The sequence below is a fragment of the Chiloscyllium plagiosum genome, unplaced genomic scaffold (assembly GCF_037043375.1).
Source record: "Chiloscyllium plagiosum isolate Xiang-an unplaced genomic scaffold, Cpla_swu_hap1 HiC_scaffold_31, whole genome shotgun sequence".
NCBI lineage: Eukaryota > Metazoa > Chordata > Chondrichthyes > Orectolobiformes > Hemiscylliidae > Chiloscyllium > Chiloscyllium plagiosum.
In genome coordinates, this window is record NW_028270169.1 from 43,760,750 (window position 1) to 43,783,791 (window position 23,042).

A 23,042-nucleotide genomic window follows, 5' to 3' on the forward strand; every position below is an offset into this window, starting at 1 on the left:
TTCACAAGTTAGTGGCAACAGGAATTTAAATCAAAGAGCCGTTCTCTGATCCTGAGCTTCCATTGTTGAGTGGTCACCATAGCAAGCATATTGCAGCGATGGAGTTCACAGCCATTGGAATAGAATTCATTGGCTGGGAGCTGCCGTCCCCTGTAAGGCACGTCATAGTTAGCATAGATTCCTACTGGGAGCACAGAATCATGCAATCAGCCATGTTACATGCTCCCTGAAGCACCATTATCTACAGATATGTGGTTCAGAAAAATCAACAGTTGAATGCTCCTACAATAATTCCTGCACTGTGTAAAGTGTGACACAATTTATTGGGATATCCCTGGGTTTATACTTTCATCAATAATTTTATTACTGAGTTTAGATAAAGTGTAAATGCACCCTTGCACACACATGCATTTACTTGTTAACTTGATTACTGATTGTATATTAAATGTTATTATTCTTACCAAAAATGAATATTATCTTGTATTCAATATTTATAATATCATTTTCGTTCTGATTAGCACCATGCTGAGCAAACACAGTTGTGGGCTGGATGGGTGCCTTTTAAGAATCTTTAAAATAAATGGAGAGCTGTTTTTCAGCTAGAACACTAATACATTTTGTCTCTGTCAATAAATGATTCAAAGGGAACTGGATGTTACCGTGATGTCCTTTTACCTCTGGGAGGTGAGGTCAGTAGTTTCCTTTGGCTGTTTAGTGAGAGATATTGGCGTCTACTGGGCTGGCGAAGGACAATATATAATTAATGCAGTTCCAGAGTGAAATCCATAACCTCTTCCCCAAGTGTAATACTGCAACCCTGATTGTGAAATGACAGCCTCTGGCAGGTAGATGGGGATGAACAGAGTAACTCGAGCCTGGCTCGATGAAAACAGCCTGAGGGACCAACTGTTTTTTACAACAGGGCTTTATCTGAATTCTGTCAGAAAGTGCATGTTGGTTAGGCTGAGTGGAGGGACTTTGTTCCACAGAGCCAAGAGTATAAAAGCTGGTCCCAGGAAAGGTCATTTTGATGCTAGCCTATTTTTGTTCTGAGTTCATTTTCTGGGTCTATTTTTCTTTTCCTCACAAAATCCATCCAAGCTCCCTTATGTCGAGGTTTCTTCAAGCAGATCTGGTTGGCCCGCTCGGTATCAAGCATCAATGGATGGATACACATTGCTACTCCAACATACAGCAGCATCATCCTGGTGTGGGCAGCTGATTTCTCCAGGATGCTTGTTCTCCGACCAAAGTCTGACAGAGGCTTGGGACTTCCAACAGAATGGCAACAGGTCAGGCATGAGCTGTAGGACGTATTGTCACACTAATGCCCAATTCCTACCCAAAACAGAGCTACAAGTCAAACCATCATTCTTGTGCCTCTCAGTGGCTTCGGTATATTAAATTAAACAATCAACTTCTATTTGAATTTGCTGATTATTTATTGTCTGTAAGAGCAGATTTTTCTTGACATGTATTCATTACCTACAATCTGAAATCTTTCTGTCTCCATCATGGATCTGTGACTCCTAGGGTTTACGTCCACTGTCTTGAAATGAATTAAGTCTGGAACCCAATGCCAATTAATCATATGTCTGACAGCACAAAACATCTCAAATCTCACTTTAAGTAGTGTCAGTTGGAGTAGATCTATATAGATTAATTGAAATGGGATATCGAATGCCAATCTGACGCAGTTGATAACATTTTAGGTTTGGTCAAGTTGGTGGAGCAGATTGAAACATTCTTGACTTCAAATGTTCCTCATTTTGGATCTGGTCTGTTGACATGGGGAGCAAACCTTATGTATTTTACTGTTGATATCCTCAGCAAACTGGCTTTTCTGTGCAATTTATTGATGTATACGATCAGAATGCCGAAGAAGTTTATTGGAACCACTGAGTCAGTGCAACTTGTTTGAAAACAGAGGGAAAAACGCAGTAAGACTTGTGAATGATGCACACTGGTCTGACTGTCTTTGTGCACCTCAGAACAGAATTCCAGTATAACCAGAAGATTCATTTCCAATGCTTTTTTACTGTTTCTCCCCATAGGAATCTAACTGGTCCAATGGCACTTGAATAGATCATGCTATTGATCATGATTTCAAAATGTGTGTGTGAAAGAGAGAGAGAGAGATGGAGAGAGAAACACTGCAGGCAGAGAGAATGAATAAATGAGAAATGTCAGAGAAACTCTTTGCTCAACAAAGTAGCAAATATTTTAAATATTGGAAAGCCATCTCTTTGAGTGCTCATATCACTGAGACTTAACCCACAGCCGAAGGCAAACCTGCTGGGACCAATATTTCAGCTGGAGTTTTCAGAGCCTTTGTGAGGTTTCATCAGGCTGGAACTTAAACATCAGGGAGGGAGAGAGGGGGGGTCAGCGAGTGGGAGAGAGGGGTCAGTGAGGGAGAAAGAGGGGTCAGTGAGGGAGAAAGGGGGGTCAGTGAGGTGGAGAGAGCAGTCAGTGAGGGGGAGAGAGGAGTCAGTGAGAGAGAAAGAGAGGTCAGTGAGGGGGAGAGAGGGGTCAGTGAGGGGGAGAGAGCAGTCAGTGAGGGGGAGAGAGGAGTCAGTGAGGGGGAGAGAGCAGTCAGTGAGGGGGAGAGAGGAGTCAGTGAGAGAGAAAGAGAGGTCAGTGAGGGAGAAAGGGGGGTCAGTGAGGTGGAGAGAGCAGTCAGTGAGGGGGAGAGAGGGGTCAGTGAGGGGGAGAGAGCAGTCAGTGAGGGGGAGAGAGGAGTCAGTGAGAGAGAAAGAGAGGTCAGTGAGGGGGGGAGAGGGGTCAGCGAGAGAGAAAGAGAGGTCAGTGAGGGGGAGAGAGCAGTCAGTGAGGGGGAGAGAGAGGGGTCAGTGAGGGAGAGGGGGGTCAGTGAGGGAGAGAGGGGGGTCAGTGAGGGGGAGGGGGGGTCAGTGAGGGGGAGAAGGGGTCAGTGAGGGAGAGAGAGGGGTCAGTGACGTAGAGAGGGGGGTCAGTGAGGGAGAGAGAGGGGTCAGTGAGGGGGAGGGGGGTCAGTGAGGGAGAGAGAGGGGTCAGTGAGGGGGAGAGAGTGGTCAGTGAGGGGGAGAGGGAGGGTTAGTGAGGGGGACAGGGGGATGAGTGAGGGACAGAGTGGGGTCAGTGAGGGAGAGAGTGGGGTCAGTGAGTGGGAGAGAGGGGTCAGTGAGGGGGAGAGTGGTGTCAGTGGGGGAGAGAGAGGGGTCAGTGAGGGGGAGAGAGGGGTCAGTGAGGGAGAGAGAGGGGTCAGTGAGGGTGGGAGAGAGGGGTCAGTGAGAGAGAGAGAGAGAGAGAGGTCAGAGACGGAGAGAGGTGGGTCAGTGATGGAGAGAGGGGAGTCAGTGAGGGAGAGAGAGTGGTCAGTGAGGAAGATAGAGAGGTCAGTGAGGGAGAGAGAGATCAGTGAGAGAGAGAGAGGGGTCAGTGAGGGGGAGAGAAGGGTCAGTTGGGGGAGAGAGGTCAGTGAGAGAGAGAGGGTCAGTAAGGGAGAGGGTCCAGTGAGGGTGAGAGAGTGGTCAGTGAGGGGGAGACAGGGGTCAGTGAGGGAGAGAGAGGAGTCAGTGAGGGGGAGAGAGAGGTCAGTGAGGGAGAGAGGGGTCAGTGAGAGGAAGAAAGAGGTCAGTGAGGGGGAGAGAGAGGTCAGTGAGGGAGAGAGAGGGGTTAGTGAGGGGGAGAGAGGGGTCAGTGAGGGTGGTAGAGAGGTCAGTGAGGGGGAGAGAAGGATCAGTGGGGAGAGAGAGGTCAGTGAGAGAGAGAGGGGTCAGAAAGGGAGAGAGAGGGATCAGTGAGGGGGAGAGGGGTCAGTGAGGGAGAGAGAGAGTCAGTGAGGGAGAGAGAGAGAGATCAGTGAGAGAGAGAGAGGTCAGTGAGAGAGAGAGAGAGTGGGTCAGTGAGGGGGAGAGAGGGGTCAGTGAGGGAGAGAGAGAGGTCAGTGAGGGAGAGAGAGGGGCCTGTGAGGGGGAGAGAGAGGTCAGTGAGGGGGAGAGAGGGGTCAGTGATGGGGAGAGTGAGTGGTCAGTGAGGGAGAGAGAGAGGTCAGTGAGGGAGAGAGAGGGGTCAGTGAGGGGAAGAGAGGGGTCAGTGAGGGGGAGAGAGGGTTCAGTGATCGGACAGTGAGTGGTCAGTGAGGGAGAGGAAGGGGATAGTGAGGGGGAGAGAGGGGCCAGTGAGGGGGAGAGAGGGGTTAGTGAGGGTGAGACGGGGTCAGTGAGGGGGAGAGAGAAGGGTCAGTGAGAGAGAGAAGGGTCAGTGAGGGGGAGACGGGGTCAGTGAGGGGGAGAGAGGGGTCAGTGAGGGGGACACAGGGGTCAATGAGGGAGAGAGGGGGGTCAGTGAGGGGGAGAGAGAGGGGTCATAGAGGTAGAGAGAGGGGTCAGTGAGGGGGAGAGCGGAGTCAGTGAGGAGGAGAGAGGGGTCAGTGAGGGAGAGAGAGAGGTCAGTGAGGGAGAAAGGGTGGTCAGTGAGGGGAGAGAGAGGGGTCAGTGAGGAGAGAGAGAGAGTGGCCCGTGAGGGAGATAGAGAGGTCAATGAGGGGGAGAGACGGGTCAGTGAGAAGAAGAGAGAGGTCAGTGAGGGGGAGAGAGGGGTCAGTGAGTGGGAGAGACGGGTCAGTGAGAGGGAGAGCGGGGTCTGTGAGGCTGTGGTAGGGGTCAGTGAGGGAGAAAGGGGGGTCAGTGAGGGGAGAGAGAGGGGTCAGTGAGGGAGAGAGAGAGTGGTCAGTAAGGGAGATAGAGGGGTCAGTGAGGGGGAGAGAAGGGTCAGTGAGGGAGAGATAGGGGTCAGTGTGTGAGAGAGAGAGTTCAGTGAGGGAGAGAGAGTGGTCAGTGTGGGGGTGATGGGGTCAGTGAGGGAGAGAGAGGGGTCAGTGAGGGAGAGATAGGGGTGAATGAGGGCGACAGAGAGGTCAGTGAGGGAGAGAGAGAGAGGGGTCACTGAGGGAGAGAGAGGGGTCAGTGAGGGGAGACAGGGGTCAGTGAGGGAGATAGAGAGGTCAGTGAGGGAGAGAGAGAGAGAGGTCAGAGAAGGAGAGAGAGGTATCAGTGGGGGGGAGAGAGAGGTCAGTGAGAGAGAGAGAGGGTCAGTAAGGGAGGGAAAGGGGCCAGTGAGGGTGAGAGAAGGGTCAGTGAGGGGGAGAGAGGGGTCAGTGAGGGAGCGAGAGTGGTCAGTGAGGGAGATAGAGAGGTCAGTGAGGGAGAGAGAGAGGTCAGAGAAGGAGAGAGAGGTATCAGTGGGGGGGGAGAGAGAGGTCAGTGAGAGAGAGAGAGGGTCAGTAAGGGAGGGAGAGGGGCCAGTGAGGGTGAGAGAAGGGTCAGTGAGGGGGAGAGAGGGGTCAGTGAGGGAGCGAGAGTGGTCAGTGAGGGAGATAGAGAGGTCAGTGAGAGAGAGAGAGGTCAGAGAGGGAAAGAGGAACGTCAGTGAATGGGAGAGAGGGGTCAGTGAGGGAGGTAGAGAGGTCAGTGAGAGAGAGTGGTCAGTAAGAGAGAGAGTGGTCAGTGAGGGGGAGAGAAGGGTCAGTTGGGGGAGAGAGGTCAGTGAGAGAGAGAGAGAGAGAGAGAGAGGGTCAGTAAGGGAGAGAGAGGGGCCAGTGAGGGAGAGAATCTGGTCAGTGAGGGAGATAGAGGGGTCAATGAGGGAGAGAGGGGTCAGTGAGAGAGAGAGAGGTCAGCGAGGGGGAGAGATGAGTCAGTGAGAGAGAGAGAGAGGTCAGTGAGTGAGAGAGTGGGCTCAGTGAGGGAGAGAGAGGTCAGTGAGTGAGAGAGTGAGGTCAGTGAGGGAGAGAGAGGGGTCAGTGCGGGGGAGAGAGGGGTCAGTGAGAGAAGAGGGGGAGAGAGGGGTCAGTGAGGGTGAGAAGGGCGCCAGTGAGATGGAGAGAGGGGTCAGTGAGGGAGAGGGAGAGCTTAGTGAGGGGAGAGAGGGGTCAGTGAGGGGGAGAGAGAGGTTAGTGAGGTTGAGACAGGGGTCAGTGAGGGGGAGAGAGAGGGGTCAGTGAGAGAGAGAGAAGGTCAGTGAGGGAGAGAGAGGTGTCAGTGAGAGAGAGGGGTCAATGAGGGAGAGAGAGGGGTCAATGAGGGGGAGAGATGGGTCAGTGAGGATGAGACGAGGTCAGTGAGGGGGAGAGAGGGGTTCAGGGGGAGAGAGGGGTCAGTGAGGGAGAGACAGGGGTTAATGAGGTGCAGAGAGGAGTCAGTGAGGGGGAGACAGGGGTCAGTGATGGGTAGACAAGGGTCAGTGAGCGTGCAAGAGAGGGGTCAGTGAGGGAGAGAGAGGGGTCAGTGAGGGGAAGAGAGTGTTCAGTGATGTGGAGAGAGAGGGGTCAGTGAGGGGGTGAGCGGGGTCAGTGAGGGGGTGATAGGGGTCAGTGAGGGAGGGAGACAGGTCAGTGAGGGTGAGAGAGGGGTCAGTGAGAGAGAGGGATCAGTTAAGGAGAGAGAAGGGCCAGTGAGGGTGTGAGAGGGGTCAGTGAGGGGGAGAGAGGGGTCAGCGTGGGAGAGAGAGGTCAGCGAGGGAGAGAGAGGGATAAGTGAAAGAGAGAGAGGGAGATCAGTGAGGGAGAGAGTGGGGTCAGTGAGGGAGAGAGAAGGGGAGGGAGGGGTCAGTGATGGAGAGATAGGGGTCAGTGAGAGAGTGAGTCAGTGAGGGGAGAGAGGGATCAGTGAGAGAGAGAGAGAGAGAGGTCAGTGAGGGAGAGAGTAGGGTCAGTGAGGGAGAGAGAGTGGTCAGTGAGAAAGAGTGAGGTCAGTAAGGGGGATTGAAGGGTCAGTGAGGCAGAGCGAGGGGTCAGTGAGGAGGAGAGAGAGAGATCAGTGAGGAGGATAGAGGGTTCAGTGATGGGGAGAGTGAGTGGTCAGTGAGGGGGAGGGAGGGGTTAGTGAGGGGGAGAGAGGGATTGGTGAGTGTGAGACAGGGATCAGTGAGGGGGAGAGATGGGTCAGTGAGGGTGAGACGGGGTCAGTGAGGGGGAGAGAGAGGGTCAGTGAGGGGGAGACAGGGGTCAATGAGGGGGAGAGAGGGGTCAGTGAGGGGGAAACAGGGGTCAGTGATGGGGAGAGAGGGGTCAGTGAGTGTGCAAGAGAGGGGTCAGTGAGGGAGAGAAAGGGGTCAGTGAAGAAGAGAGAGGGGTCAGTGAGGGGAAGAGAGTGTTCAGTGATGTGGAGAGAGAGGGATCAGTGAGGGGGAGAGGGGGTCAGTGAGGGGGTGATAGGGGTCAGTGAGGGAGAGAGAGGGGTCAGTGAAGAAGAGAGAGGGGTCAGTGAGGCCCTGTCTCCACTCACTGACCCCCTCTCCTCCTCGCTGACCCCTCTCTCTACCCCTCAATGACCCCTCACCCCCCTCACTGACCCCTCTCTGTCCCTCATTGGCTCCTTTCTCTCCCTCACTGACCCCCCTCTCCCCCTGACTGACCCCCCTCTCTCCATCACTGAACCCCTACCCCTCACTGACCTCTCTCTCCCCCTCACTGACCCCTCTCTCCCCCTGACTGACTCCTCCCTTCCCCTCACTGACCGCTCTCTTCCACTCACTGACCACTCTTCCTCCATCACTGACCTCTCTCTCTCCCTGACCCCTCTCTCTCCTTAACTGATACCTCTCTCTCACTGACCTCTCTCTCTCTCTCTCTCACTGACCTCTCTATCTCCCTCATTGGGTTCCAGACTTTATTCACTTCAAGACAGTGGACATAAACCCTAGGAGTCACAGATCCATGATGTGCAGGTGGAGACAGAAAGATTTCAGATTGAAGGTAATGAATACATGTCAAGAAAAATCCACTCATACAGACAATAAATAATCAGCAAATTCAAATAGAAGTTGATTGTTTCCCAATCAAGAAGACAGTCAGAAGCTCCCTCACTGACCCCTCTCGCCTCCTCACTGACCCACCTCTCTCACTCTCCGACCTCTCCCTCTCCCTCACTGACCCTTCTATCTCCTTCACTGACCTATCTTTCTCTCTCACTGACCCCTCTCTCTCCCTCACTGACCCCTGTCTCCCCCTCACTGACCACTCTCTCTCACTCACTGACCCCTCTCTCCCCCTCATTGACCCCTCTCTCTCCCTCACTGACCCCTCTCTCTCACTGACACCCCTCTCTCCCTCACTGACCCATCGCTCTCTCACTGACCCCTCTCTCTCCCCCTCACTGACCCCTGTCTTACCCTCACTAACCTCTCTCTCCCCCTCACTGACCCCTCTCTACCCCTCACTAACCTCTCCCTTTCCCTCACTGACCCCTCTCTCCCTCATTGACCCCTCTATCTCCCTCACTGACCAGTTTCTCTCCCTCACTGGCTCCTCTCTCTCCCTTACTGATCCTCTCTCTCTCTCATTCACTGACCTCTCTCCCCCAACTGACCCTTCTCTCCCCCTCACTGACCACTCTCTCTCTTACTGACCACTCTCTCTCACTGACCTCTCTACCTCCCTCACTGACCCCTCTCTCCCATTCACTGACGTTCCTCTTTCCCTCTCTGACCTCTCTCTCTCTCACTGACCTCTCTATCTCCCTCACTGACCACTCTCGCTCCCTCACTGACCCCTCTCTCCCCCTCACTGACCCTTCTCTCACCCTCACTGGCCCCTCTCCCTCCCTTACTGACCCTCTCTCTCTCTCACTGACCTCTCTCTCCCCCCCCACTGATACCTCTCTCTCCTTCTCTGACCTCTCTCTCTCCCTCACTGACCTCTCTATCTCCCTCACTGACCACTCTCGCTCCCTCACTGACCCCTCTCTCCCCCTCACTGACCCTTCTCTCACCCTCACTGGCCCCTTTCCCTCCCTTACTGACCCTCTCTCTCTCTCACTGACCTCTCTCTCCCCCCCACTGATACCTCTCTCTCCTTCTCTGACCTCTCTCTCTCTCTCCCTCACTGACCTCTCTATCTCCCTCACTGACCCCTGTCTCCCCTCACTGACCCCTCTCTCTCCCTCAGTGACCCCTCTCTCTCTCTCCCTCACTGACCTCTCTGTCGCCCTCATTCACCCCTATCTCTCCCTCACTGACCCCTCTCTCTCCCTCACTGACCCCATCACCCCCACACTGACCACTCTCTCTCCCTCACTGAACTCTCTCTCTCACACACTGACCCCTATCTCTCCCTCACTGACCCTTCTCTCCCCCTCACTGACCCCTCTATCTCCCTTACTGACCACTCTCTCTCTCCCTCACTGACCCCTCTCTCTCCCCTCACTGACCCCCCTTTCTCCCTCACTGACCCCTACCACAGCCTCACAGACCCCGCTCTCCCTCTCACTGACCCGTCTCTCCCACTCACTGACCCCTCTCTCCCCCTCACTGACCTCTCTCTTCTTCTCACTGACCCGTCTCTCCCCCTCATTGACCTCTCTATCTCCCTCACGGGCCACTCTCTCTCTCTCCTCACTGACCCCTCTCTCTCCCCTCACTGACCACCCTTTCTCCCTCACTGACCTCTCTCTCTCCCTCACTGACCCCTCTCTCCTCCTCACTGACTCCGCTCTCCCCCTCACTGACCCCTCTCTCTACCTCTATGACCCCTCTCTCTCCCCCTCACTGACCCCCCTCTCTCCCTCATTGACCCCTGTGTCCCCCTCACTGACCCCTCTCTCCCCCTCACTGACCCCGTCTCCCCCTCACTGACCCTTCTCTCTCTCACTGACCCTTCTCTCTCCCCCTCACTGACCCCGTCTCACCCTCACTAACCCCTCTCTCCCCCTCACTGGCCCCTCTCTCCCCCTCACTATCCCCTTCCTCTCCCTCACTGACCACTCACTGTCCGATCACTGAACCCTCTCTCCCCCTCACTGACCCCTCTCTTCCCCTCACTGACCCCTCTCTCTCCCTCACTGACCTCTCTCTCTCCCTCACTGACCACTCACTCTCCCCATCACTGACCCCTCTCTCCCCCTCACTGACCTCTCTCTCCCCCTCACAGGCCCCTCTCTCTCCCTCACTGACCTCTCTCTCTCCCTCACTGACCCCTCTCTCCCCCTCACTGACCCACTCTCTCTCTCTCTCACTGACCTCTCTCTCTCTCACTGATCTCTCTCTCTCTCCCTCACTGACTCTCTCTCTCCCTCACTGACCCCTCTCCCCCTCACTGATCCCTCTCTCTCCCTTTCTGACCCCTCTCTCTCTCACTGACCTCTCTCTCCCCACTGATCCTTCTCTCCCCCTCACTGACCTCTCTACCACCCTCACTGACCCCTCTCTCCCCCTCACTAACCCCTCTCTCTCCCTCACTGACCTCTCTCTCCCCCTCACTGACCTCTTTCTTCCTCTCACTGACCCCTCTCTCCCTCACTGACCTCTCTCTCCCCCTCACTGACTCCTCTCTCTCCCTCACTGACCCCTGTCTCCCCCTCACTGACCACTCTCTCTCCCTCACTGACCCCTATCACCCCCTCACAGACCCCGCTCTCCCTCTCACTGACCCCTCTCTCTCCTTCACTGACCACTCTCTCTCTCACTGACCCCTCTTTCTCCCTCATTGACCTCTATCTCTCCCTCACTGACCCCTCTCTCTCCCTCACTGACCCCTCTTTCTCCCTCACTGACCCCTCTTTCTCCCTCACTGACCCCTATCACCCCCTCACTGACCCCTCTCTCCCCCACACTGACCCCTCTCTCTCCTTCACTGACCTCTCTCTCTCACTGACCCCTCTTTCTCTCTCATTGACCTCTATCTCTCCCTCACTGACCACTCTCTCTCGCTTACTGACCCCTATCACCCCCTCACAGACCCCGCTCTCCCTCTCACTGACCCCTCTCTCTCCTTCACTGACCTCTCTCTCTCTCTCTCTCACTGCCCCCTCTTTCTCCCTCATTGACCTCTATCTCTCCCTCACTGACCCCTCTCTCTCCTTCACTGACCTCTCTCTCTCTCTCTCACTGACCCCTCTTTCTCCCTCATTGACCTCTATCTCTCCCTCACTGACCCCTCTTTCTCCCTCACTGACCCCTATCACCCCCTCACTGACCCCTCTCTCCCCCACACTGACCACTCTCTCTCTCTTACTGACCCCTATCACCCCCTCACAGACCCCGCTTTCCCTCTCACTGACCCCTCTCTCTCCTTCACTGACCTCTCTCTCTCTCTCTCTCTCTCACTGCCCCCTCTTTCTCCCTCATTGACCTCTATCTCTCCCTCACTGACCCCTCTCTCTCCTTCACTGACCTCTCTCTCTCTCTCTCACTGACCCCTCTTTCTCCCTCATTGACCTCTATCTCTCCCTCACTGACCCCTCTCTCTCCCTCACTGACCCCTATCACCCCCTCACTGACCCCTCTCTCCCCCACACTGACCACTCTCTCTCCCTCACTGACCCCTATCACCCCCTCACAGACCCCCCTGTCTCCCTCACTGACCACTCTCTCTCCCTCACTCACCCCTTTCTCCTCCTCACTGACCCTTCTCTCTCCTCCTCACTGACCCCGCTCTCTCTGACCTCTCTCTCTCTCCCTCTCTGACCCCCCTCTCTCTCTCACTGACTCTTCTCTCTCTCACTGACACCTCTCTCTCCCCTTCACTGACCCCTCTGTCCCCCTCACTGACCTCTTTATCTCTCTCTTTCTCACTGACCTCTATCTCTCCCTCACTGACCCCCCTCTCTCCCTCACTGACCCCTATCACCCCCTCACAGACCCCCCCGTCTCCCTCACTGACCACTCTCTCTCCCTCACTCACCCCTTTCTCCTCCTCACTGACCCTTCTCTCTCCTCCTCACTGACCCCGCTCTCTCTCTGACCTCTCTCTCTCTCCCTCTCTGACCCCCCTCTCTCTCTCACTGACTCTTCTCTCTCTCACTGACACCTCTCTCTCCCCTTCACTGACCCCTCTGTCCCCCTCACTGACCTCTTTATCTCTCTCTTTCTCACTGACCTCTATCTCTCCCTCACTGACCCCCCTCTCTCCCTCACTGACCCCTATCACTGTAAGTGGCTCCTTCGTCAGATGAAGTCATTTCACTCAATAAAGCAGCAGTGCTCCAAAAGCTCGTGATTTCAAATCACCCTGTTGGACTATAACCTGGTGTCATGTGACTTCTGACTTTGAAATAGGAAGCACTGCAACATTTAAAACAAAATCAATGGTGATCTGAGTATCTTGAGAGCTTGACATTTTCAAGGGCTTTTAAGTATCTTGGGCTGAAAATGTGTTGCTGGAAAAGCGCAGCAGTTCAGGCAGCATCCAGGGAACAGGAGAATCAACGTTTCGGGCATAAGCCCTTCTTCAGGAAGGGCTTATGCCCGAAACGTCGATTCTCCTGCTCCTTGGATGCTGCCTGACCTTCTGCGCTTTTCCAGCAACACATTTTCAGCTCTGATCTCCAGCATCTGCAGTCCTCACTTTCTCCTTTTTAAGTATCTTGACAGCTTGCCCATAGGCTTAAAGCTCCAATGAGTGTATTCAAATTACACACACATTCATGACTACCTTTAACAATCCAGAAGGACACTAATTTCTTTCAAAGGGCACTTGATGTTCTCCAAAAGTGTTCCTGAACTTTGTCAAAAGGATTACTTCAAAAGAGTGACCTCCATCTCCGAAGAGTATCAGATTTTCTTTTGAAAAGTAGAAAGTCCATAAGTCATGCTTATATATTCCGTTGATGTAGATGAGGTCTGATTGGAGTCAGCCACACTTTGATGTGTGCAGCTGGCAGCTCTAGCAATGGAACTTGCCGAATTGGGAGGCTGGCACGATTTCGGCTAAGCTGGAGATCCTTCCTATCCTGATGAACATTTAAGCACAAGTTGAAATTTGCCTGTCAAAGTTTGTTACAACTTTAATCCAAAACGATTTTAATCTCAGCTATCTAGAGCTGCTGGAGAAAGGTAATAATCACAGAACTCCCAAACTCATTGATGAGATAGGGAGCTCTGTGAGTCTGATTCCAACACTCTGATATCATACTCAAACTGAAAATATAGATAGGCTATTCCTGTCAATACATGACGTCCCTTCACCAAATAGTTTTGAAGAAATCTATGCTAAATGTGGGGAGGGTTCCCTGTATCTCAGCCCCATTCAACCGCAAAAGCATTGACTGGTATATGACATAGGAATAAGCCAACAGGTCTAAGTTATGGTTGATATTCTGTGTGCACCTCCTCTAACTTCACTGCCTTTTACTCTATAAATATGCTCTTCCATTCCTTTCTCCCTCATATACGTATCTATGTTTACAATATACTCTGCCAAAATCTGCCTGGCTCGTGACCTCTCCAATATCTTATCCAGCTCACCAGTTATTATCTTTGAACAGACATGGGAAACGCTGGATGTCATTACATCTGTCCTCTCATACTTGGCTGCTCTCCAGTAGTGTTGGTAGATAATTGTTGAAGGTGGGGACCTGGGCTCATTGCTTCTGGTGGAGCTCAGGAAGCAGTCAGACTGAGAGACAATGACCACTGAATGATTCAATTATAATTTGAAGATCCTGCAGTGTTAGATCTGACCTGGATATTTAGCACAACAATTTGCTTTTATATAGGACTTTTAACATAAGGAATACACAGGTGAATAATCAGATGGAAAGTGACACCATCAAAGACAGAGACATTAAGAGGGCTGGCCAAACACTTGGTTGAAAGAGTAAATTTTTGAGTAGCATATTGAAGGAGAAGTGAGAGAAAGATTGAGAATTGGAGAGGTCTAGGGGTTGAATTCCAAAGTTTAGTATCTAGGTTGTTAAAAGTACAATCATTAATGGTGGGAGAAAATGGCAGGGGACCCACTGGATTGGGCATTGATGCACTTGTTCAAAATGCCTTGAATCTAATGACTAATACCAGTCTAAACAGAGGTCTTTTGGTTATTAATATTGACACAAGTTGTGTGCTCTGAACTGTGGGATCAATAAAACTTCATAAATTGAACACATTTAATGTAAAATAATGTCATAATTATCACAGTGCGAAGCATTTCAATATCCTTATATGAATGCGGTGTATTGTACAGTTTTAATTTCATACAAAATAATTAAATTTTATGAAGCATAAAGTATTTACACAGAGTGAAATCCATTTAAGTTGGCTTGTCAATTAACCACATAACCATTCACATCGTCTGTTTGAATCCCGTATCTGCCCTGCTGGCTTCATCTACGTCCAAGAGATTAAAAAAAACTATAAATTTTAGAAATATTAAAGTTGAGATTTATTAATTCTAAAAATTATTCTTCTGCCATAATTGAGGGAAATTAACACTTGCCATTTTGTGCATGTAGATACCTAATTTACGAGGCATCATTTCTGGGAATAGACACGAACTTGGACTACAACACAATGTCTGTTATCAACACATCCCTCCAGTGAGTCCCCATTGATTACTTTAAGCACATATTATTTTCCAATGTTCTCATATTAAGAACCTAATAGATAATTCAAATGGATAATTTGTTGTGGGCAAATGTTTACAGCTTCTTTAAGCCTTCAACTTGGCAAAGTTGGGGTTTTAAACTTAAGCATTGGTTTAGTCTGTGATTAGTGCTCTAGGTATTTTTAATCAAGTTGCTCAGACATGTTATGACACACCTCTGGAGCAGGTTGGACTTGAACCCAGACCAGAGGTAGAGACATTACCACTGTGCCACCAAGGCCCTAAATCAATTGTCACTGGGACGTGAAAGAAAGTACTGCAGTCATTTTCAGCACTTATGTAACAGAGAACATCAACTACTGGCTGATGGGCCCATCAACACTTCCACTGTGTCACTATGCTACTCTGATTAATGTAAAATAGTTTGTAATCAACCTATTCAGAGATCTTATTATACTGCCCTGGATCAGGTAGGACTGAACCCAGATCTCCTGGTCCTGCACCACAAGAGCCCATGTCAATGGTTTTACATTGTTGTAAATTGAACAAGTGAACACCATGCTAGAATTGTTGTTCGCCCTTTGAGGTATCTGCTATCAGTTAGTAATAAAGCTGTTGTACATCTTGATGGACAGAGCTTGACCTAATGGTCTCAGAGATCAGCTGATTGGGAGTAAGCAATATTGTTAGGTGTCTTGTTTGATCTGGATGAGGAGTAGGAGGAGGGTGTGAGGCCAAGCAGAGCAGCACCAGTTGTTGGGAGTGAAAGAGATGGGCAGGAAGCTGAGGTGGACTCGTACCCCTGTAGACAGAGAGCTTCCCTCATCCTCCAGGGCTGGGAGAACCACGTTTCTGAACACTGTACCCTCCAGCCCAGTCTCCGTGCCATCCCATTGTATGTTGTTGTGCCGGCCAGCCCATTCCACAACTTCTGAGGAGGTGGGAGCTGAAAGCCACTCAAACCGTTTCACAAACATCAACTGTCAACTGATAAACGTGCAGCTATTGGTGGTAGAGGCCCTCAGGTGAGTTTAAATGATGGCACATCTTCAGCCAGCTCCAAGAGCCTTTGACCACTGACTGTGCTGCATGATCTATTTGAACGGTTCCTCCATTGTACAGACATCTCTTGTGAGAAGGCCACTCTACTCTCCTTCCTGAGAAGCAATAAGTTAAGACTTGCAGAGCCCTTGGAACTGGGGTTAGTAGCATTTAGTTACAAGAAGAGCCTGAAAATCCTAACCTCACAATCCTGATTAAACTGTAATCCATAGTGGTGCACTTAATTACACATCTATTAGTGTGATGCAAGGTTACACGTGGTAATTAGAGCACTAATTATTATAAACAGTTAACTGGAGCTGAGCAGCCACAGTTGGCCCCAGTATGATTTGGTTAGAATGAGCAATCAGCCATGCTGCTCACTGCCCTCCACTAGCTCGTGATTCCTGCAGTGCAGTTTGGGCACACAGGCAATTTGAACAGAAGGTTCAGAAAGCCAACACTGGGTTCATGCTCGGAGATTGGGCATGTTTTCAGAGGCTGGCATTGCAGCGGAACCAGACCTCATCAGCATATTTTTAACATAGTGTTTTAAAGTAATTGGGTCATGAAATTCATGACATCATCAAGCAGAACCCAAAAGGCAAGCTGACACGAAAAATGGTGCATGTCCCGCTTGAGGTCTGAGGCAGAGTGCCCTGGGAATCATTCTGTCTCTCAGATGAATTATTAAACATGTCTTATGTTTTCCCTCTCAAGTGGGTGTTAAAACATTCATGGCATTGTTTCAAGGAAGGGATGGGGAGTTCACCCACTGCCCCAGGTGACATTTATCCCTCAACCAACATTGCTAAAAAAAAATTGTCTGACCATTTTCTTAACTACTTTGTGTGGCAATTTGCTGTGCCTATAATGGTTGTATTACAAGTGACTACAAGTCAAAAACTGCAATATCATTTGCAAGGTGCATTGGATGACCTGAAAATGTGAAAGGGACTTTGTGAATGTAATTTATTTCTTGCTTAGTAGAAAATAGGTAGGAAACACATTATGAATGACAATGGATACTCAGTAGGTCAGGCAGCATCCAGACAGAGAGCTGGTGATTATCTCATTTCTGCTTGTGGAAGGTGACGGAGGGGATTTTGCAATGATGACTACGCTTCATAAAAGTGCATTATTGGGTATCAGTGCAGGATTCAGCTTTGTAAGAGTTAATGCCTGGGACTTTGTGAATAGCACCTCCTGAAAGGAGGAGAATACTTGAGAGAGTAACCTAGGGGCAGTGGTCACAGCTTCAAAGTGGTAAAGTTGCATATAGACCTTAATATATAATCAATTCATTATTGATTGAACACATCGACAACTCAGTAATCTCTCTGTGTGAAGCTAGACTAACCAATTTATAACGTGAAGCCAGCCTTCATTGATCATAAAAACACTGGATATTCAACTTTAAAGAAGATTAAAGGTCAGACCTGATAAAAGTGGCATCAAAAGTGCAGATCTCAGTAGCACACAATAGGAGGGTTGCATGAGTTGATGGTTCTGAAAGGGTTGTCCTTGGAGTCTGTAGGAAACTGCACCCAATACTGATGATATCAAAGCAACTTGGGTAAGGGAGTCAAAAAAGCTTAGGATCTTGAGCTAGGCAGACGGGTTCTCTTCAGTCTCTCAATAATTGTACAATGTCTATCTTACTAATAGACTACACTGGTCTGGCTGTAACTGTACACTTTAATGAAGGTAAGAGACTCTTCTTGTTAAGATTCATTAGTGATTTTCTTTGCCCACTGTAAACCATGTAGGCCCTTCAACTCAGTCAAGGCAAGTGGACAGTGGCAGTAAGACAAGTGGCAGGTTTTGGTAATGATAGCATGAATTATATTCAGGCAGCTTAAAAGGATTGGAGATGAGGTGTGGAATCTCCAAGAAGTGTGTAAAATCTCACAGGATTAGACAGGGTAAATGTAGGCAGGATGTTCCTGATGACCTGAGTGATACAGAATCATTAAGCATGCAGGCATTTCTTAATGTCAACCTCCTCAAAGTAGTGCCATCATCGTTGTGTACAGTCGCTTGTTAATGGGTATGATTGCCCATCGAGGAAATCCTGTGTCACTAGTCATGGGGTCTGTGGGTCCTAGTGTGACTGATGATCCTGATCCTAGTGCCACATCTCCAACTGCACGTTTGGCAGGAGGATCCGGGAGGTGAAATTGTTCCTTGGCTTTGAGAACGTTGGCATTCCTTGTCTTGGTTCCTTTTCCGTATTTTCTCTTGCTGCCGGGTTTTCTCAAAGAATTGTGGGTCCCTTCAGATAGGAGCTTCCTCCAAGTCAGTATCTTCTGAACAAGGGTCTCCCATGCAATGACATCTATGGGGTATTATATCTATCTTCTTGAAGGAGTAAATGGAGTTCAACTAGTTACGTTGGACAGAAAACTGATCCATTGAGGCCAAGTCATGCCAATGATTCTGGACTCCAAATCCAAAATATGGATTCCCAGCAGCAGCTCAATGCACTTCCTGTACATGAGGTGACACTGACCACACATGGTGTACCCCACTACCGACGTCAAGTAGGAGGAGCATCCCACTGGGCCAAACTGCCTTGTTGTGGGTTTCCCTTCAATGACTCTCTTTCCCTTTACTTCTTCCAGTTTAAAGAATATTTAATATACACTGGGACCTTAGCTTATTCCTTATGCTTTAAAGATTCCTATTCTGAGCTAAAGACCAATTTTTGCTTTGAAGACTGGAAACTAGAGCTACTTGCCTGGTCATTCTTACCAAGGTTCTCAATTGTCCTGCATTCACTCACCATTCCCACTGGCCAGCTTCCGTTTATTCTTGATATCTCGATTGACAACATTTGAAACTCACTCCTCCCAATCTCTTTATATTATTCAAATGCTTATACTCACCTTTGCAATTTTTTTTTTAACTTTACCACCAATTTGTACACCATGTTAAAATGTAAGAATAGAAAAGACCTTATCCAATCCCAGGGACCCGCCAAGCTGTGAGCTGTTTTCTCTGCAGTAGAGCAAGAACCAATTCCAATCAGCACCAATCAATCTCACTCAATCTCTGACTGCCTCTCGTTCAGAGACTTCATCTTGCTTGCTCCTCCCTGTGTCGCTGATTGCTTGCCATGGGATCTTCACCTCGGTTGCTTCTCTCAATCATGTTGATTTTCTGTCACGGAGTCCTCACTTCACCTAATGCTCTCGATTATGCCGACTGCCTGTCTTGGGTCCTCGCCTTGCATGTTCATCATAGTGTTGCTGATTACCTGTCATGGATCCTTACCTCACTTGCTCCTGTGACAGATGACCAGCTATTTCAGCTATTCAGACGTCTTGAAAGCATATACTGGGAGCATGTAGTGATTGAGGAACCAAGGCCTAGTCAGTAGTGTTGTGACGATCTAGCTGTGAGTAACACCTGGAGAAAACAGAGACCTCAGTGGGAGGTAGTGTGAGACAGGAATGTTCCAATCCTAGAAGAAAAATTATAATGTCAATTAAATGACCTAAAAGCTTAGAAACACCCTGTATCCTAAAGTTACACTTGCTGAGAGGTTTAGACACACAGAAGGACCAAATTATATTGAAAACTGGACACGTTAGAGAAAAATACTCTTGAAGTATTGTCATGAGCCTGTGAGATTTATACAGATGTATATATTAATTTTGTTTACTGCAAGCTTGAGTTCATGAAATTCTGCATTAAACAAATTCTGGATTTGTTCATGCATTTGGAGTTAACAATTAGTTTTTTAAAAACTACATTCCCATGATTCCAAGCAAGAGGAAGTTACCCAGAGTTTCTCGGGATACTACTCAGTGGGACTGTATGAAGAACTGACCTTATGTTTACTTTCATTTCTCACGCTGTGCCAGGAAGTAATTCAAGAGAGAAGCATGTATCAATCTCCAAAACACCGTGAAGTATTTTTATAGAGTGGCATTGGCTAAGCAGCATTCTTAAAAAAAGGCATTTAAAGTAATGAAATTATCTAACCTAAGAAGTTGTTATTAATCCCTGACTGGAGTATTGAGAGACAATCAATGGAAAAGAAGTGAATGTTGTGATTTTCTTTTAAAATAGGAGATAAAGGAGTTGTTAGAATTAGAGTTCCAAATCCAGGTGAACTAGTGAGTGCTTTTATTAGAGACCTTTACAGGCTCAGTGAAAAATAAGAATATGGAGAGCTAAAGGTGTGTGCAGTAGCTATACCAGCCAATGAACCGTAGTTACGAATGTATTACCTATAGCCAATAGACACCCAACTACATGGTCTGGAAGGGATTGAACTAACAGTCAAGGGAAAGTTACAAACAACACCAGTACCAGGGAAACCAGACATTGGAAACATTACTTAAAGTGAGGACAGCAGATGCTGGAAACCAGAGTGGTGCTGGAAAAGCACAGCAGGTCAGGCAGCATCCGAGGAGCAGGAAAATCGACGTTTCAGGCATCAGGATTTTGCCCTTTCCAACGTTATTTCATTGATGATTTGAGATTGAATAACTTACTTTGTGGAGAGATTCTGAACCTTTATGTCTTTCTCCAACTGTGGAACATTCCACAAGTACTAACAAAACACATTCAACTTCAGCTGGAAGGGGTGACTAGGAAGGGAGTCATTTTGCCTGTCACTAAGCCGACAAGAGTGGGGCTCTGGATAGATTCCAGTTTCCAAACCTAATAGAATCCTTCATTTAATAGGGCCATAGTAAGAGCAATTAATCTCCTGTCCTGCGTGGATGAAAGCTTTGCAAAGTCATCCAAAAGTACCTTGTTCACAACTTTGGATATGAACAGTACTTTGGCAGGTGCCTTTGAATAAGAAGTCAAAATTACTGACAACTTTCATTATTCTATTCCAATTTTGTTTTACTCCCTTACCATTTGGCCTAACGTCAGCACTGGAAATGTTCCAAAGAACAATGATTAGTATCCTAATAAATGCAAAGGAATAATATTTCATGTGGATGACATCTTAGTTCTTACTGAACTTGGCAAAGAACGTGACCACAGGGTTAAAGCAGTGTTACATTGTCTAAATATAAGAAGAAGGCCTATCACTTAATGAAAAGTGCCATTTTTCAAAACTGCCTACTCATTTCCTTAGACACATTGTTAGGAGCAAAGGTCTAATGACAGACCACAGAAAAACAAGAACCAGTCATGAATTCCAAATCTTACAGCATCCTGGATACTCACCGCTTCATTGAAGCTGTAAGGAGCACCAGACTCATTTGTAGAAGATGTTTGGAGATTTTCCGATGATACTTTTAGTTTATAGGCCCATCCGACTGCAGTGTAGCTGAGCAACATCTGAACTGCCTACAAACAGAAAACTCCAAACACAGCTGCCCCTATTCCCAGAAAACAAATTTCCAGGGATACAGGTCCAGGATTATCGAAGAGTTCAAGACTGAGAACAATCCAATGAAACAAACAGGCTTACAATGCAACAGGACGTACTGTCCCAGGAACCTTCCCAAACTGATGAAAGGAGGTACACTATGGGTATGAGACCAAAGGATAGGAGGACTAATATTGCACAGAGATAGCAATCACAGAGATCTGACTTAGCACATACTGCCCGAGACTCTGTAAGCAGAAATAGGAGGATTCTTCCTTCTGGCAACATTGGTGGAGAGAAATCAAAGTGAACATCTTGGTTCCAGTGACCCTTCTCCAGAACCTAAAGCTTTGCTGGGCCCGGAACCTTAATTCTGCTTCTCTCTCCACAGATGCTGCGGGACCTGCTGAGTTTCTTCAGCAATTTCTGTTATCGTTTTCATTTCTGATTTCTATCATCCACAGTTAGAGAATCATAAAGATGTAAAACATGGAAACAGACCCTGCGGTCCAACTCATCCATGCTGACCAGATATCCTAAATTAATCTAGTTCCATTCGCCAGAACTTGGCCCAAATCCCTCTAAACTCCTCCTATTCATACACCCATCCAGTTGCCTTTTAACTGCTATAATTGTATCAGCTTCCACCACTTTTTCTGGTAGCTCATTTCATACACACGCCACCCTCTGCCTGAAAAGTTTGTACCTTAGGTCCCTTTTAAATCTCTCCCCTCTCACCTTAAGCTTATTCTCTCTAGTTCTAGACTCCCCCACCTGGGGAAAAGACCTTGTCCCTCATGATTTTGTAAACCTCTATAAGGTCACCCCTCAGCCTCCGATGCTCCAGGGAAAACAACCCCAGTCTCTTCAGCCTCTTCCTGTAGCTCAAACCCTCCAACCTTGGCAACATCCTTGTAAATCTTTTCTGAACTCATTCAAATTTCTCAACAGTTCTTTTGGTGTTTTTGGAATCATATGTCTATTTGTCAAAGACGACAATGAGTCATACATTTAGATAAGCCAAACATTGAGCCGGAAATTAATAAAGAACCAGCTATTAAAAATACCAATTAAGCTATTCAAGAAAAGACATAGGAATTCAGAGAGACATACCAGCAATCTTTTGAGTCTGACAAGAAAGCAATTACAGGGAGTTGTGAAAGGTCTTGACAGACTGAATATGTAATGAATGAGACATTTTAAAGATGGGATAGTGTGTAAATATAAATGTTAAAAAAAAGGACAAAGACTTGCAGGAGATGGAGTGTCAGGATTTGTAAGGGTTAATGGCTGGCACTGAGTGAGTAGCAGTTCCCATAATGATGATATAAAAGCACACATGACTGAGAGATATAAAGGGGAATGGACTAAGTTTCAGCAAAGTTAAGCCATAGTGCAACAGAAGCACTTTACATTTCACAGTATTTGTAGACTTTAGTTTGGAGGATTGCGGAGATGGCTAGTTTTTTTTTTAAGTTAATGAAAAGAGACATCAGAGCCTTTTAAAAACTTAGCATTTCTTAGAAGCCACGTAATTCCAGATGATTGTTGGTCTTGGTTGCTCGAGCTCACTTCAAGGAAAGCACCTGACTCTTTTACCCTGTGGTTTTATGACTGTTCTGTCTTTGCAGATTCAGAGTTTGTGGTAGGCTTTCAGATTAAGAAAGCCCATGGCAGAACAAGATGCTCAGCTCATGTCTCCTGATTCTGGAAGTTCTGAGAGTTTATGGTGAAATCTGATTGGTCTCCTGAATGAGGGCAGTAAGATTTTCTCAATATCGTACTTCCTGAGAAAATGGTGCCTGTCAAGACAGCTATGCTGAGGCCGAATGCTGAAAAAGAGCATGCCTTATCTCGCGTATTCAGGATCTGCTGTTTAATCTGTTAATGTTCTTTCCCAGCTAAAAGAGATCTCATGACTAACCAAAAACCTCACTGCAGAAAATGAGAGAATATTCTGACTGTCTGCTTCAATGTTGCACGATAAACAATGATGTATTGATAAGAGTTGAAGGCACAATTACACTTCAGAGCAGAAAGCATGAAGTAGCAATAAGGAGAGAGTAAGCTGGCAGAATTTTCTCTCTGTGGCTCCAGACTACCTCTTACCAACTTGGTTCACATTCTCTTTTGTAAACTGGACCAGTAGAGGAGTCAAACCCTTTAGTATAGTCTTCATGAGCTTTTTAAAAAAAATAGCTTTCTGTGAATACTTCATTTGAATTTGATAAATAAGGTCAGACAGAGAACCTAATGTTACACACTGAAAACAAAATTAATGCAGAAACCCACAGAGGGAAGCCTGAATTACCAATTGTCAAGCAGATAATGTGCTCTGGAGAAATGCACTAAACAAAG